At 42.8% G+C, this 16,783-nt stretch overlaps 1 long non-coding RNA gene across 2 annotated transcripts in view; it reads right to left on the bottom strand.

Moving 5' to 3' along the window:
* The window catches only part of LOC139544061 (uncharacterized), a 71,892-nt gene that overhangs the window by 53,269 nt on the left and 1,840 nt on the right, over nt 1–16,783 (bottom strand). The window contains exons 1-5 of one of the 2 annotated variants that reach the window (XR_011668798.1): nt 7,582–7,656; nt 5,381–5,540; nt 3,105–3,224; nt 2,617–2,865; nt 324–430 (exon numbers count right to left, since the gene is read on the bottom strand). This is a non-coding gene — a long non-coding RNA (uncharacterized lncRNA). Of the gene's footprint in view, nt 1–323; nt 431–2,616; nt 2,866–3,104; nt 3,225–5,380; nt 5,541–7,581; nt 7,657–16,783 lie in introns of those variants that run through there. The other variant, XR_011668797.1, reaches the window with a different exon arrangement.

Below are 16,783 nucleotides of genomic sequence, written 5' to 3' on the forward strand. Positions count from 1 at the left end.
ATGACTGTGTGTGTGAATATGCTCGCTAACCTGTCTTGTATGTTTACAGGAGTAACCAACCTTGTTGATGGCGATGGTGAATAACGGCTCCTCTTGGGCCTCCATCCTCTCGACTGCAGTAACAGATAAGACTTGTCCCTCTGAGGACACCGTAGATTTTTCAAGCACCTTTTAAAGCTGACCATGAGAATGGTGAGAATGACTAATTATGCTTTTGACTAAACTAATGACACTAATTATGATACCAAAACTGAGGATTAGGATAATTAAACAAATGATGCCAATGATAATAATACTAACGATGATGAAGAGCTAACTCTCACCTTGATCTTGAGCCTGCAACTGATAACCTGCTGGGTCAAATAGAGAGGCTGGCCGGCCAGGCGACAACACACACTGCCATAGAGAGGCAGCCAGAACGCACTGTCCTCTAGAACACAATGGGTTAACAAGTCATTGGTATTGTCCAAATACCTGTACGGTCGTGGCCAAAAGATTTGAAAATGACACAAATATTAATTTCCACAAAGTTTGCTGCTTCAGTGTCTTTGGATATTTTTGTCAGATGTTACTATGGAATACTGAAGTATAATTACAAGCATTTCATAAGTGTCAAAGGCTTTTATTGACAATTACATGAAGTTGATGCAAAGAGTCAATATTTGCAGTGTTGACCCTTTTTTTTCAAGACCTCTGCAATCCGCCCTGGCATGCTGTCAATTAACTTCTGGGGCACATCCTGACTGATGGCAGTCCATTCTTGCATAATGAATGCTTGGAGTTTGTCAGAATTTGTGGGTTTTTGATTGTCCACCCACCTCTTGAGGATTGACCACAAGTTCTCAATGGGATTAAGGTCTGGGGAGTTTCCTGGCCATGGACCCAAAATATCGATGTTTTGTTCCCTGAGCCACTTAGTTATCACTTTTGCCTTATGGCAAGGTGCTCCATCATGCTGGGAAAGGCATTGTTCGTCACCAAACTGTTCCTGGATGGTTGGGAGAAGTTGCTCTCGGAGGATGTGTTGGTACCATTCTTTATTCATGGCTGTGTTCTTAGGCAAAATTGTGAGTGAGCCCACTCCCTTGGCTGAGAAGCAACCCCACACATGAATGGTCTCAGGATGCTTTACTGTTGGCATGACACAGGACTGATGGTAGCGCTCACCTTGTCTTCTCCGGACAAGCTTTTTTCCGGATCCCCCAAACAATCGGAAAGGGGATTCATCAGAGAAAATGACTTTACCCCAGTCCTCAGCAGTCCAATCCCTGTACCTTTTGCAGAATATCAGTATGTCCCTGATGTTTTTCCTGGAGAGAAGTGGCTTCTTTGCTGCCCTTCTTGACACCAGACCATCCTTCAAAAGTCATCGCCTCACTGTGCATGCAGATGGACCCACACCTGCCTGCTGCCATTCCTGAGCAAGCTCTGTACTGGTGGTGCCCCGATCCCGCAGCTGAATCAAATTTAGGAGACGGTCCTGGCGCTTGCTGGACTTTCTTGGGTGCCCTGAATCCTTCTTCACAACAATTGAACCGCTCTCCTTGAAGTTCTTGATGATCCGATAATTGGTTGATTTAGGTGCAATCTTACTGCCAGCAATATCCTTGCCTGTGAAGACCTTTTTGTGCAAAGCAATGATGACAGCACGTGTTTCCTTGCAGGTAACCATGGTTGACAGAGGAAGAACAATGATTCCAAGCACCACCCTCCTTTTGAAGCTTCCAGTCTGTTATTCGAACTCAATCAGCATGTCAGTGTATTACTAGAACAGTGGGCAGGCAAAACAACAGGTCAAGGGCAGGCAGAGGTCAGTAATCCAGTCCAAAAGGTACAGAACGGCAGGCAGTCTCAGGGTCAGGGCAGGCAGAGGTCAATAATCCAGTGTTGTTGGGCAAGGTACAGGACGGCAGGCAGGCTCAGGGTAGGCAGAATGGTCAAAAAAGGGAAAACTAGAACTATACAAAAGACAAGAGCAAGGGGAAAACCACTGGTATGCTTGACGAACAAAACTAACTGGCAACAGACAAACAGAGAACACAGGTATAAATACACAGAGGATAAAGAGGGGAGATGGGAGACACCTGGTGGGGGGTGGAGACAAGCACAAAGACAGATGAAACAGATCAGGGTGTGACAGGATTAGATGACGCATTGTCAGTAGGATGAGCCTAGTATGCTGATATTTGTTGCTTACTGCATACATTTTTACTAAACAGTATGTTCTAAATAGTATGTCGTACGATTAGTACACAGTATGCAGTTTAAGTAAGTAGTAGGCAAGCCAGATTTTGGACACAACCATTGTTGCTTGCTATACATAGACAGTATACTGTATACAGAGAGAGGAGAGAAGAGTATAGTAGAGGAGTCGCTCACCTGTGGCTGATATGGACAGGTCGTGTGTTCTGAATCTGTCCTGAACATGGGCCATTTTCAGTGTGGTGTGGGCCAGCAGGTGATACTTAGGCCCCCGCAGAAAGAAACCACACACTTGAGAAATTATAGAGTCACAGTCTGGTCTGCTCTCCTCTCACTCACTGGCATTAGGTCAGGTCTGTGTGTGTACCGTGTATGCGTGCTGTGCGTGTGTGTAGCTGCTACATAAACACTCACTGTGTACAGAGGACAGGCAGCAGAGGTGATAGAGACCCTCCTCCATCTCCTCCCTCTACGTTGGGTATGGTACAACAGGCTGCAAACTCCAGAACTGCCCTGATCCTCCTTCCAGAAGTGCAGCCCAGGAATCTACTGAGGAAGTTCTGTATCCTGGGTCCTAGTGTCCCTGTGCCGGGGGAGAAGTGCTCCACCACACAGGTACTGTATAGATCCACACGCAGCTCAAAGCCCGGGCCTGCCTCCTTACTGGATCATATACATGTACATACACAAATATATAGGAACAAGTATTAACAAATAGACATTGGCAGAGTGAAATGGAAAATTACGCACAAATAACATAATCAAGCTGAAGATTGAAGAGGACAAAAGTTCTCTATACGTTTTTATGCAAAGACTAAAACCACAGACAAAATGCAACATCACTGAAACTAATAGTGTCAAATAGGTTAAGCAGACAAAATGAGATCAAATCGAAAGGCCACCCATAATATGATGGTGTCCTCGAAGCAGATGTCAGTCAAACTCCTGTCTGCCATCACCAGTTCTGTGTCATATATCTCTCTGCCACACTGGAGCAGACAGAACACAGCACAACGATGCAGCTGAGAGGGGGAGGTAAAGGGAGAGATGGAGAGGAGGGCGGTAGAGAGTGAAAAAGATAGGGAGAGAAGATTAGACATAGGGCAGAGAGGATGAGTTGAGTAAATTAGAGGAAGATGGACAGAGAGCAGAAAGAGAACAGGAAAGAGATAGCAGAAAGAGAGTGAGAGGGTAGTGACTGAGTAAGTAAGAGGCCAATAAGTAACTACACCATTACAGGATGAACCTGTGTGACCACTAAATCTGACCTGTGTTCAGTTGTAGCTGAGAGGAGCCACAAGTATGTGTTTTTTTAAACAAACAAGATGCAGTTAATAGCGTGTGCTAACCCCACATGCATGTGTCATATAATCTGCATGGATATGCCATGTAACTGGTTTAGATTATAGATGGAGAACACAAATTTACTCCATCAGTTTAATGTATAGTTGTGGGATGAATCAAATGAAACTGATGACGTACCATGAACACTTTAATACAAATAGCCAATAGAGACTCCACTCTCTCAATATGGACACCATTTGCATTCTAATCTAACCAAACAGTTTCCAGTTAGCTGTTCCGTTCAATTCAATCGTTATTTCTGGAGCTAAATGCAGTCAGTCAATTTGGAAAATGTCAAGAACTTTGAAAGTTTCTTCAAGTACAGTCGCAAAAACCATCAAGCGCTATGGTGAAACTGGCTCTCATGAGGACCACCACAGGAAAGGAAGACCCAGAGTTACCTTTGCTGCAGAGGATAAATTCATTAGAGTTACCAGCCTCAGAAATTGCAGCCCGAGGGGGGCGCTGGTGAGCAGCAACATGTGAATACGGGTTCTCGGTGCTCCGATCCAAGGCGAACAATTTACTATTAATACTTGACCAACACCTCCCCCTAAATTTGTAACATTTAATTTGGAATCGTACCCAATTCACTAATCTGTCTTTTTCTTTGAAAATGTTGGCCTTGTAAATGTAAAATGTTGAGACAACAACAGCCGCGGGCCACAAAGGAGCAGGCCTCTGCTGAAGCCTCGGGCTCACCTAACACGGACTCTGACCGTGTCAATGGGATTGAGATCCGGGCTCTTCGCTGGCCATGGCAGAACACTGACCTTCCTGTCTTGCAGGAAATCATGCACAGAACGAGCAGTTTGGGTGGTGGCAGTATGGGTGGTGGCTCCAGAGTACAGGCCTCGGTGTAATGCTCATTCCTTCGACTATAAACGCGAATCCAACCATCACCCCTGGTGAGACAAACCCACGTCTCGTCAGTGAAGAGCACTTTTTGCCAGTCCTTTCTAGTCCAGCGACTGTGGATTTGTGCCCATAGGCGACGTTGTTGCCGGTGATGTCTGGTGAGGACCTGCCTTACAACAGGCCTACAAGCCCTCAGTCCAGCCTCTCTCAGCCTATTATGAGCACTGATGGAGGGATTGTGCGTTCCTGGTGTAACTCGGGCAGTTGTTGTTGCCATCCTGTACCTGTCCAGCAGGTGTGATTTTCGGATGTACCGATCCTGTGCAGGTGTTGTTACATGTGGTCTGCCACTGCGAGGACGATCAGCTGTCCGTCCTGTCTCCCTGTAGCGCTGTCTTAGGCGTCTCACAGTAAGGACATTGCAATTTACTCAGTTTGAGCTTGTTGAAGGACATGCTTGCAGAAGAGCTCAGAAGAAGACAATAACATGACATTTTGAAAGGAAATATTATTTTAATATTAGCACAAGACATTTTAGTATTTCAATAAACTTTATTTTATTGACATTGGATACTATAATATTACTATTGTTTACCATATTATGCATAATTTCAATATGTATAACTTCAGCTTTGTTTCAAACATAGTTTTGCAGTATTTAGAATCAAATAAGAAAAGGAATACCTGAATTATAGTGAATACATTGCACCAGCCGACAAACAAGAAAATACAAGAGATAAACAAAACTTCGGTGCTCTGGTCTGCACCACTAGCCTCACATACAGTAAGTAGCAGGCTGGCCAGTAGTACTCACAGGGCAGAGGCAAGGCAGACGACAGAAATAGGATAGGGACTTGAATAACAAGACTAATATGGTAAATTCAAATTACCTCTCTAATATAGTGTGATTTAAAACCATACCGATTAATAGTGATTGGATGACTCAATTAGACAGTGCATTATGAAAATCTATTACCTATTAACTCTCCTTAGCTACGGCTTCCAAGTTGCCATATGACCATCTGGAGGGATGGAGATGTCAGCAGTCATTTTCTTCAGCACCCCTGGTCAAGGTGTTCTACAGCTCTACAGTGTGATGTCACTGTGATTTAGAGACTGCTCTGCTTCATATTTTCCTGTGTATGAAAGAGAGAGGACAACGTGAAAGGAGAGAGTGACGGTTTCATGAGTTGAGACAGGGATGAAAAGAGTGGTAAGGACAGAAAAAAGAAAAGGAGGAAGGGAGGAGAAGAGATCATATTATTCAGAGTAAATTAAACCCCATGTTGCTAGTTCCTAAGGGCAGACAGACTATAAATCAGAGGTAAGAGCTTATAGATCCATTGTTTTCAATGCAACACTGACAAAATATCTAATAAATCACTCAGAACATCAGATATAGTGCTAAACCAGTTTATCTTCTACTACACACTGTCACTGACTGCCTCAGGTGTACCGTATCACTACACCTGTGGGCTCATGGTATCTTTAATCATAAAGGGTTGATTCCAGTTGTACAAGAACTGGCACCCAAGCCAAAATCAGATGTCCAAAGCTGATCCTACAGTATGTTCAGGTAAATCAACCGGGACCGATGCCAACAGATGAACTATGGCAGTAAAGCATGTACTGTGCTGTCATGCCCCAATCTGCTCCACTCTCTATGTTTAGAGGGTTGTAACTGCACCACACAGGCAGCAAATTGCATGACACTGCATATCTGAAGCGAAAAAACTGATGCCAACAACTTTACTAGAGCTAGATCCAATTATATACTTCAACCAATTATATACTAGAATCATTGATGTTGTCATGACTGGCCTGCTTGGGTCAGGTTACCGTGGACCAGAATCCTACAGAGAGATCTCTCACACCCACCAGAGGGAAAGAGATCGAGACGTATGGAGATGGGGTGGTTTTATGAGACCTCAAGTCAATTGTGAATCTTAAAGGAGCAGACAAAATGAATTTGTCCTCTCACTATGGAGAACCGGCCTCTGAACATTAACATGCAATAAATTGACTTTGGGACAATAGGTTTTGTCAGCCACAATGGTGGTAATGACGATAGATGGAATATGAAAATGAATGTCGTTTTTGTTATGTTATTAAAAGAGAAAGGACGACGTTATAACGAAAACATTGTAACTTTAAGAGTTTTCCTAATATGTGCCTACTGTTTGCATATTGTACGTGGTGTGGAAAATGTCCAGATCAAAGAGAATGTTTTTGTAAACATGAAATGTGAAGTTAGTTTTCTAAATCAGATCTGAGTAAAATCCAGACCTTGCCTCATAACTTGGTACGCCCAGAGAATTGCCTTGAAGGCGGAAATGCCCATTTCTGACCGGAGGGTATAAAACATGTGAGTTAAGAATGAACATATTAGACTAAGGACCCTGAGCTGCAGCCAAGGTCTGAGTGGTCAGCAAACCCAAAACGCAATACGAGTTTGAAGAAGACAAAGGAACCTTTTAACAACCTGTGCTTCGGACGAGTAGCTGTATCTAAAGGGGGTGAATTCAAGCAGGACCACACGGTCACCACTCTCCAAAGAATCGTGTGTCTACACTGTTTTCCTCCCACGCTGGAACCATCCACACGGCTGATTAGCCCTCCTCCGAAGACCCCTTTTCAGAGCAAGGAAACAGACCACTAAGAGAAAGGACACTGACATCATGAGGAGAAACAGAAAGTTACACTCGGTAACCATCATCAGAGAAGTTGGAATCCGGTCCACGCAGACACCCGTCGGAGACCTTCAACACGTAATTACATTGTTATATTCTGACCCATAAATCAAATCAAATCAAATCAAATTTTATTAGTCACATACACATGGTTAGCAGATGTTAATGCGAGTGTAGCGAAATGCTTGTGCTTCTAGTTCCGACAATGCAGTAATAACCAACAAGTAATCTAAGAGCATCAGTTCGGGTCAAGGTTATAGTTAAAATAAGCATAGCTGACAAATGCACCCAAGTGTGTTTTTCTCTTGTGTACTGTCTCTCTCTCTCTTTTGAAATCCCCATTTCGTGTAACACGTGTCATATGGTGTTGGCCCGCTAGGGACCTGTTCATCGTACTACGTTCTAATCAATAGCCTAGACTGTATGTTTGTGTATGTGTATCTTATATTATAATTTTAGCTTGTTAGCAAATAAATAATCAACTCACCTGGTGTGGTACGGACTTATTTGGTGAGACTCGGGTTTGTGCAGATTCCCGAATTATGCAACGTTCAGAATGAGACTGTAGAGGAAATTGATTAATTAGCAACTGTTGTAAAATCTGTATTCTGATATTCTTTGAGTTAATTTGGGGAATAGAAACTCAATAAAGCTAAATCTTTCCCATGGTGCCCCAGGTTAATGATTTAATAATTGCCTGATTAATTTAATCACATAATTATATACCGTTAATCATTCGACGAGCAGCAATCGTCACATTAATCAATACAACGTCACGACAGTGTTCTATTAAACAACAACCCAAATAGTCACTAGAACCAACAACATTCTGATGTCAATAACACTCTAGAACCAGTAACTAGATACTGGAATGATAATACTCAAACTAGAACAAACATTGTATTTAATGTCAACAACACTACAACCACCAGTAAGTAGTAGAACCAATAACATCCTATCAGAAGCAGACATGAACTTGAAAAACAAAGGGGTAGACATCTCCTAATTCTATCCTAAACAGGACTAAGAGCACAACATGCTGGGCGTGTGTTGCATCCATGCACGGAAAGCAGAGGAGCACCTCTCACTTGTCGGTTAAAAGTTCATATAGCTTCTCATCGACAAGCAAGTCATGCCACTAGGTCTACTTTTGGCACTTGTTATTGATTTTGGCTGCACCGCAACTCAGTCAGTTAAGTCTCACCATTAAACCTTGTGTTGCATCAAGCCAGGCAGTGCAATGATATGCCTGGCAGGCTATAATGTTGTCTCGTAAAGTATTGCAATTATACCAACTGTAAGATAAATCGGTCAGATAATTATACGTTTGAGAGAGTATGTGTGAGAGAGGTGACAGAGAAACATTCTGTCCGGTTTCCGCTACCAGATATTGTTTGTTGTCCTTCACACACCTGACCAACCCATCTCATTATATAATTGATTGGGCAAAGTCATTTGAAGGGAAGGGAGCGGCATACTCGAGGGTGCAGACTTCACAGTCAAGCGACATATCTTTGAGTGTGTTAAGAAACACACTGAATAACACATTCATAAAAGGAAAAAGGGAGGATAAAAAAATAAGTGTCTGTCATTTATCTAGGAGATACAGTATAAGAAAGCACTGGAAATATTTCGTTTTTTGGACATATATTTAACCCATTTTAGGGGCGCACAAAACTACTTCCATTAATTTCCATTAACTGGCACCTGGTTACCTGCAAACGAGTCCTGTGACAGTTGTGGGGGCCGTAGAGCAAAACGGAGAACACCATCGTGTTCGTAGCCCAAACGGTACGGACGCTACAGACATTTCCGCGAGAAGACTGATTTTCGGGATGTCTCCTCATCTGACAAACAGAGCTGTAGCTCTGCCACTTTCCACCACAGATGCAGAAGTCCGACATAGGCAGTTGTGGTGGATTAAAACATAGACCATGCAAAAATAACTACTGTATCTCTTGCTTAAACTGACAGATTTTGATGGGGATTTCTTTATTATGTTAATTATTTCAAACACAGATTCAACCACAAAGACCAGGGAGGTTTTCCAATGCCTCACAAAGAAGCTATTGGCTATTGGTAAATGGGTCAAACTAAAAAAGCATACACTGAATATCCCTTTGAGTATGGTGAAGTTATTTATTACACTCTGGATGGTGTATCAATACACCCAGTCACTACCAAGACACAGGTGTTCATCCTAACTCTGTTGCTGTAGAGGAAGGAAACTGCTTAGGGATTTCATCATAAGGACAATTGTGACTTTTAAGCAGTTAAAGAGTTTAATGGCTGTGATAGGAGAAAACTGAGGATGCATCAACAACATTGTAGTTTCTCCACAATACTAACCTAATTGACAGTGAAAAGAAGGAAGCCTATACTGAATAAAAACATTCCAAAACATGCATCCTGTTTGCAGTAAGGCACTAATTTAAAACTGCAAAAAAATGTAGCAAAGACATTAACTTTATGTCCTGAATACAAAGTGTTGTTTGAGACAGATCCAATACAATACATCACTGACTACCACTTCATATTTTCAAGCATGGTGATGGTGGCTGCATCATGTTATGGATATGCTTCTCATCAGCAAGGTCTAGGGAGTTTTTTTAGGATAAAAAGAAACAGAATATAGCTAAGCACAGGCAAAAGGAAAACTGGTTCAGTCTGCTTTTCAACAGACACTGGGAGAAAAATTCACCTTTCATCAGGACAATGGCCAAAAACACAAGGTCAAATATACACCGGAGTTGCTTACCAAGATGACATTTAATGTCCCTGAGTGGCCTAGTTACAGTTTTTACTTAAATCGGTTTGAAATCTATGGCAAGATTTGAATTGCTGTCTAGCTATGAACTTGACAGAGCTTAAACTTAAAAAAGAATAATGTACAAATATTGTACAATCCAGGTGTGCAAAGCTCTTAGAGACTTGCCCAGAAAGACTCACAGCTGTAATTGCCGCTAAAGGTGATTCTAACATGTATTGTGAATACTTCTGTCAATTAAATATAGCTGTATTTCATTTTCAATACATTTGCAGAAATTTCTTAAAACATGTTTTCACTTTGTCATTATGGGGTATTGTCTATAGATTGGTGAGACATTTATTATAACCTTTGACTTTAGGCTGTAACACAACAAATGTGGAATAAGTCAAGGGGTATGAATACTTTCTGAAGGCACTGTACATGCTGCGTACCCACCAGTGGCACAGACCCCAGACCAGGTTCATTCATATATCTTTATGTACATATTCTTTATCCCTTTACACTTGTGTGTGTGTGTAAGGTAGTAGTGTGGAATTGTTAGGTTAGATTACTGTTGGTTATTACTGCATTGTCGGAACTAGAAGCACAAGCATTTCGCTACACTCGCATTAACATCTGCTAACCATGTGTATGTGACTAATAAAATCTGATTTGATTTGAGGTTGCTATGGTTCTTTCTAATGACACAGATGAGAAGCTCCTTCATGCTGTGGAACAGCTGATGCTCACTGTGAAAGGTCTGAAGCGTGAGGTATGCCAGCTACAGGAGAAAAACAGAACATCACACAATGTGTGGGCTTCTGGGCCGACAGGATCTCCATACCATCCAATGATGCTACAAGAGGAGAATGCGGGTTCTCACCAGACTGTCAAGCTCAACCTCCATCAAAAGCCTACTACTCACCTTAACGACATGGACGTGGTCCAGCGTCTCACCGCCAGTACCGTCCTGCCTCTCCAGAATACTGCCAAGGCTGACGAGATTGAGACTCTGATGGTGGACGCCGTCGCAACTACTCTCCAGATTACTCACCAAGAGCTCACTATCCAGACTACAGGAACCAGTCTGATGCAAGGGACAGACGAAACAGCAGCCCGAGTCCAACTCCAAAGAGAGATAGAGGTGAAAGCTCTCATGCCAGCCGCAGTTTACGGTTCCAGTCCCCTGACAGATATGGGCAGACAAGCGTGTCTGGTTTCACACAGCAGGGAAACAATCACTAGTCGTTGTTGGGGAGCAAACATCAGCTAGTTCACCAGAGCTCCCTGTTGACACCCCTCAATTCTCCCTGTTGACTCCCCTGACAAGATGGTTTCCACAGTGGGTGTTTCAGCTAGCATTCTTGCCATCTTTAAGAAAATTGAAGTGTCTTCTCTTCTTGACACAGGATCGACTATGGATTGACTATTTCCATCATCAGTAAGGATTTTAGAACATCCCATCCAGCACTGAAAAAGTGCCCCATGAAGACATCCTTTATGCTAGCCCGCTCTGTCAATGGACAGTGTTTGGCACTATGTCAGTAGGCATTCGCCTAGGGAAAGAACTACTCCAGCAAGAGTTTCAAGTTGTCAAAGGGGCCTGCCATCCGGTGATATTTGGCTGGGATTTCCTGCAGCAGCACCATGCCCGACTGGATAGTTGCTAGGGACAGCTGTTCTTGTAAAACATGGAGCTCCCTCTACTCCCTTAAGGACATGACGTCTCAGTACTGACTTCAATCCGGATTCTTGCTAGGACTGAGACCATCTTCACAGCTTGTGTGGCAGGAGCTACGGCGTCATCTCCTGTGCCAACAGACTATGTTGGCGTCCTCATGATCAACACAACTAGTGATGTCGTGTGCATGCACATTTAGCAACGTTCAAAATGGCATGACGGTGGTGCATGTGTGACATTGAGTTACATCGTGGCCAACACTTGGGTGAGTTTCATGTCACCTCATCTCTTGAAACCTCAGTTGTGGAAGACATGCTGTGCCACATGACATTCCCTGGATGTTGCTGAACCTCCTGTGATGATAGATGACTGCGCTCAAGCTCAGTCACTGAAATCACTTCTCAAGTACACCGATCTTCAGAAGTACACTGATGTCTTCAGCAAGAGTTCAGAAGACCAAGGTCGAACAGGCTGCCAAGAGTCGATTATGCCTTGGATGCACTGTCTGGTTCCGCATGGTTCTCAACAATGGACCTTCAGAATCAGTCCTGGCAAGTGGAGCTAGAGGAGCAAGTAAGTGAGAAGACAGCATTCACAACAGGAAGTGGGCCAATGGGACTCGGCAATGCTCCGGCAACATTCCAGAGACTAATGGAGATGGTACTGCGAGTCCTTCCATGGGCAACTTGCCTAGTGAACTTGGATGATACAGTAAATGTACAGTAAATGTAAAATGTACATAAAATCAACAGTATAATGTTTGTCTTCAGTCTTGTGTCAGGTGAACTGTTGTGTACTCACCTTTGGTCTAATAATTTTCCCATTATCTACAAACTCTTCCCTTTCAATTGCTACCATGGTTATGCATTTTCATATTTCTTCTGTATGATACATTTCAATTTAGCCCTATCCATATAGGTGAATTCCTACAAGTGTAAAGGGGTAAAAAGAGTGTGGAATTAGTTGTTTGGAATGGTAATAGTTATTGAGTATTTACCTAGCAACCATCTTGCTGTTTTGTGATTGGTGGAATGTGAATTAATTGAAAAAGAGAGAATAGGAAATAGTTAAGTTAATGCATGGCTGTATCTGTGTGCAGTGGTTAATTAAATTACAAAATAGTAATCCGTCTCCATCCAGTTTATGTCCACATAGAGAGTCATCCATCCACTCAGTGGCAACCCAACATTTGTGCCCCACGTTTTAAGCAACAAATGGGGGTGGGGGGGGTTTGCCTGTTTTGCCTGTTATTTTGGCATTAATATGTGTCACATTTCAGTTTGCAAACAATGAAAAAAAATCATTGAGTTAATGAAACAGCATACAAACATGGTCTCTTTTTTGCTTTCTTGAGTAAGGCAGCTCCAAAATGCAGGTGTTTCAGCTTAGCTCAGTGCTTTCTGTGGTGGTGGGGCAGCCAGCAGAAAATACGGAGTGTAGGGGTTGGTATTGTTCTCAAGTTGCACAATGATTGGCTCAGTGTTCTGTCACTCAAGGGGACACTACGTCACTACCAAATCTAAGGGTAGAGCTTGAAAATTCAAGCCCATTGGGTGCTGCCATAGAGTTACATCAATTCACATATGGTGTCCAGGGCAGAGCTGGGGGGTGAAGGGGGTCTATAACAAATGCAACGGTGAGAGACTTGTTTCTGGAAAGGTGGATTTTTAAAAGAAGAAGCTCGAATTGTTTGGGCACAGACCTGGATAGTATGACAGAACTCTGCAGGCTATCTCTGACGTAAATTGCAAATCTGCCCCCTTTGGCAGTTCTGTCTAGTCAGAAAATGTTATAGTTATGGATGGAAATTTCAGGATTTTCGGTGGCCTTCCTAAGCCAGGATTCAGACACTACTAGGACCTCCGGGTTGGCGGAGTGTGCTAAAGCAGTGAATAAAACAAACTTAGGGAGGAGGCTTCTAATGTTAACATGCATTAAACCAATGCTTTTACGGTTACAGAAGTCAACAAATGAGAGCGCCTGGGGAATGGGAGTGATGCTGGGGGCTGCCGGGCCTGGGTTAACCTCTACATCACCAGTAGGATAAGAGTACGGCTAAAGGCTAAAATAACTAGTTGTCTAGTGCGTTCGGAACAGAGAGTAAAGGGGGCAGGTTTCTGGGCACGGAAGGATAGATTCAAGGCATAATGTACAGACAAGGGTATGGTAGGATGTGAGTACAGTGGAGGTAAGCCTAGGCATTGAGTGACAATGAGAGAGGTTTTGTCTCTAGAAGCACCATTTAAGCCAGATGCAGGTGGAACAACAGGCATATTGAGCAGGGCTGGAGGCTCTACAGTAAAATAAGACAAAAATGACTAACCAAAACAGCAATAGACAAGGCATATTGACATTAGGGAGAGGCATGTGTAGCGGAGTAATCATAGGGACCAGTGAGTAGCTAGGCGAGCTGGAGGCACAGAGATTCAGACAGCTAGCAGGCCGGGGAGAGCAGCAGGCTAGCAGATGGGCCTCAGGGGGATGTCGCAACGGGGGAGCCTGTTGAAACCACCCCGGACGGTAACGTCGGCAGACCAGTCGTGATGGATAGGCGGGACTCCGTGTCGGCTACAAAGGGTCTAGGACAATTGGCAAAAGAGGTATTGAAGCCCAGGGATTGTCTGATGGATTTCTTTGGCTAGCCGGGAGATGGGCCTAGCTCGAGGCTAACTCCAGGCTAACTGGTGCTTGCTTCGGGACAGAAACCCCCTCGGACGGTTACGTCGGTAGATGATGTTTTTTTTTACATTGGCGCCATGTTCAGAAATGCATTCAAAATAGCCAGAATAATTACAGAGAGCAGCGTGAAATATAGAAATACTCATCATAAAACTTTGATGAAAGATACATGTTGTACATAAAATTAAAGATAAACATCTTGTGAATCCAGCCAACATGTCCGATTTTTAAAATGTTTTACAGCGAAAACACAACATATATTTATGTTAGCTCACCACCATATCCAAAAACACACCGCCATTTTTTCACAGCAAAGATAGCTTTCACAAAACCCACAAATAGAGAGAAAATTAATCACTAACCTTTGAACAACTTCATCAGATGACAGTTATATGACATCATGTTATACAATACATTTATGTTTTGTTCGATAATGTGCATATTTATAGCCAGAAATCGTGGTTTTACATTGGCGCCATGTTCAGAAATGGCTCCAAAATAGCGAGAGTATTTACAGATAGCCACGTGAAATACAGAAATACTCATCATAAAACTTTGATAAAGATACATGTTTAACATATAATTAAAGATACACTGGTTCTTAATGCAACCGCTGTGTTAGATTTAAAAAATAACTTTAGTAAAAAGCACAGCATGCAATAATCTGAGACGGCGCTCAGCCATTCTCCGCCATGTTCGAGTCAACAGAAATACGAAATTACATCATAAATATTCCCTTACCTTTGATGATCTTTCATCAGAATGCAGTGCCAGGAATCCTAGTTCCACAATAAATCGTTGTTTTGTTTTATAATGTCCATTACTTCTGTCGAATTAGCAACTTTGGCTAGCATGTGTAGTTCACGTGTCCATCCAAATTTACGCTAATGAACAAAAACTTCAAAAAGTGATATTACAAATCGAATAAACTGGTCAAACTCAGTTGAGAATCAATCTTCAGGATGTTTTTCTCATATATATCCAATAACGTCCCAAACGGAGCATTTCTTCATATCTATATAACCGATAGCAATGAAGGACATCACATGCGCAGTGTGCGTGGCCAAGAACTGGCAATATGCCTGACCAGTCACTCCAATGGCTCTCATCCGGTCCCACATCAGGCTAGACGCTTCATTCCACGTTCTACTGCCTGTTGACATCTAGTGGAAGGCGTATGAAGTGCATACAGATCCATAAATATAAGACATTTGAATAGGCGATGCCCCTCACAGCGACCCATTTCAGAATTTTCACTTCCTGTTTGGAAGTTTGCCTGCCATATGAGTTCTGTTTTACTCACAGATATAATTCAAACAGTTTTAGAAACTTCAGAGTGTTTTCTATCCAATAGTAATAATAATATGCATATCATATGATCTAGGACAGAGTACGAGGCCGTTCAATTTGGGCACCAATTCATCCAAAAGTGAAAATGTCGCCCCCTAGTTCTAAGAAGTTTTAAGCCATTGTGGAGGAAAAAGGCGTAGCAGTGGGATATATCCTCTGCTTCGCTAACACTCTCCTCCTCCTCTCCCTCAGTAGTCTTACTATCTTTCTCTTCCTCTTCAATCACATCCTCCTCGTCCATCTACCTCCCTGTCCTATTTTCCTCCCCCTGATTTGCATTGGGGTTAGTGTTATTGAAGTGTAATATAAATTGCTAACAGGGATGTATAGAATCAGAGGATTTGGAAGGAGAGCTGGGAGAGACCATTAATGGACTACAGCGGTGAGTGGGTGTCTGAGTGAAGGTAGAGTCCATTGTTGGTCTGTGGGGGAAGGTGGGAGTGCAGGGTTCTGACTTATCAAATATGACAGCGTTGTCTGTTAGACTCCATTGGTATCATCTAAATGTAGGACTTGCTATGTAAAGAATGGAGAATACAGAAATGTACAAGTCAGGTAGAAGACATTTGCATGAAAATAACACCTTATCGGGGATACAAACAAAGAAGATGCAAGGAATATGTCTGGAAATAACAATACAGCCTAGTTTGCATATTCCATGATAGCATATAGATATCAATAAAATCTCTCTCTCTCTCTCTCTCTCTCTCTCTCTCTCTCTCTCTCTCTCTCTCTCTCTCTCTCTCTCTCTCTCTCTCTCTCTCTCTCTCTCTCTCTCTCTCTCTCTCTCTCTCTCTCTCTCTCTCTCTCTCTCTCTCTCTCTCTCTCTCTCTCTCTCTCTCTCTATATATATATATATTGTATAACTAACCTTGTGGGGACACACAATTCAGTCCTTTCCAAAATCCTATTTTCCCTAACCTTAAACCTAACCCTAGCTCCTAACCCTTATCCGAAAACGAACTCTAGCCCCTAACCCTAATTCTAACCTTAAACCCCCCCAGAAATAGCATTTGACCTTGTGGGGACAAACAAAATGTCCCCAGTTGGTCAAATTTTTGTTTGTCTACTATTCCTGTGGGGACTTCCACAAGTATAGTTAAACACACACACACACACACACACACACACACACACACACACACACACACACACACACACACACACACACACACACACACACACACACACACACACACACACACACACACCTGTGAGTGGGGATCCTGG

Source organism: Salvelinus alpinus, chromosome 18, assembly GCF_045679555.1.
Source record: "Salvelinus alpinus chromosome 18, SLU_Salpinus.1, whole genome shotgun sequence".
NCBI lineage: Eukaryota > Metazoa > Chordata > Actinopteri > Salmoniformes > Salmonidae > Salvelinus > Salvelinus alpinus.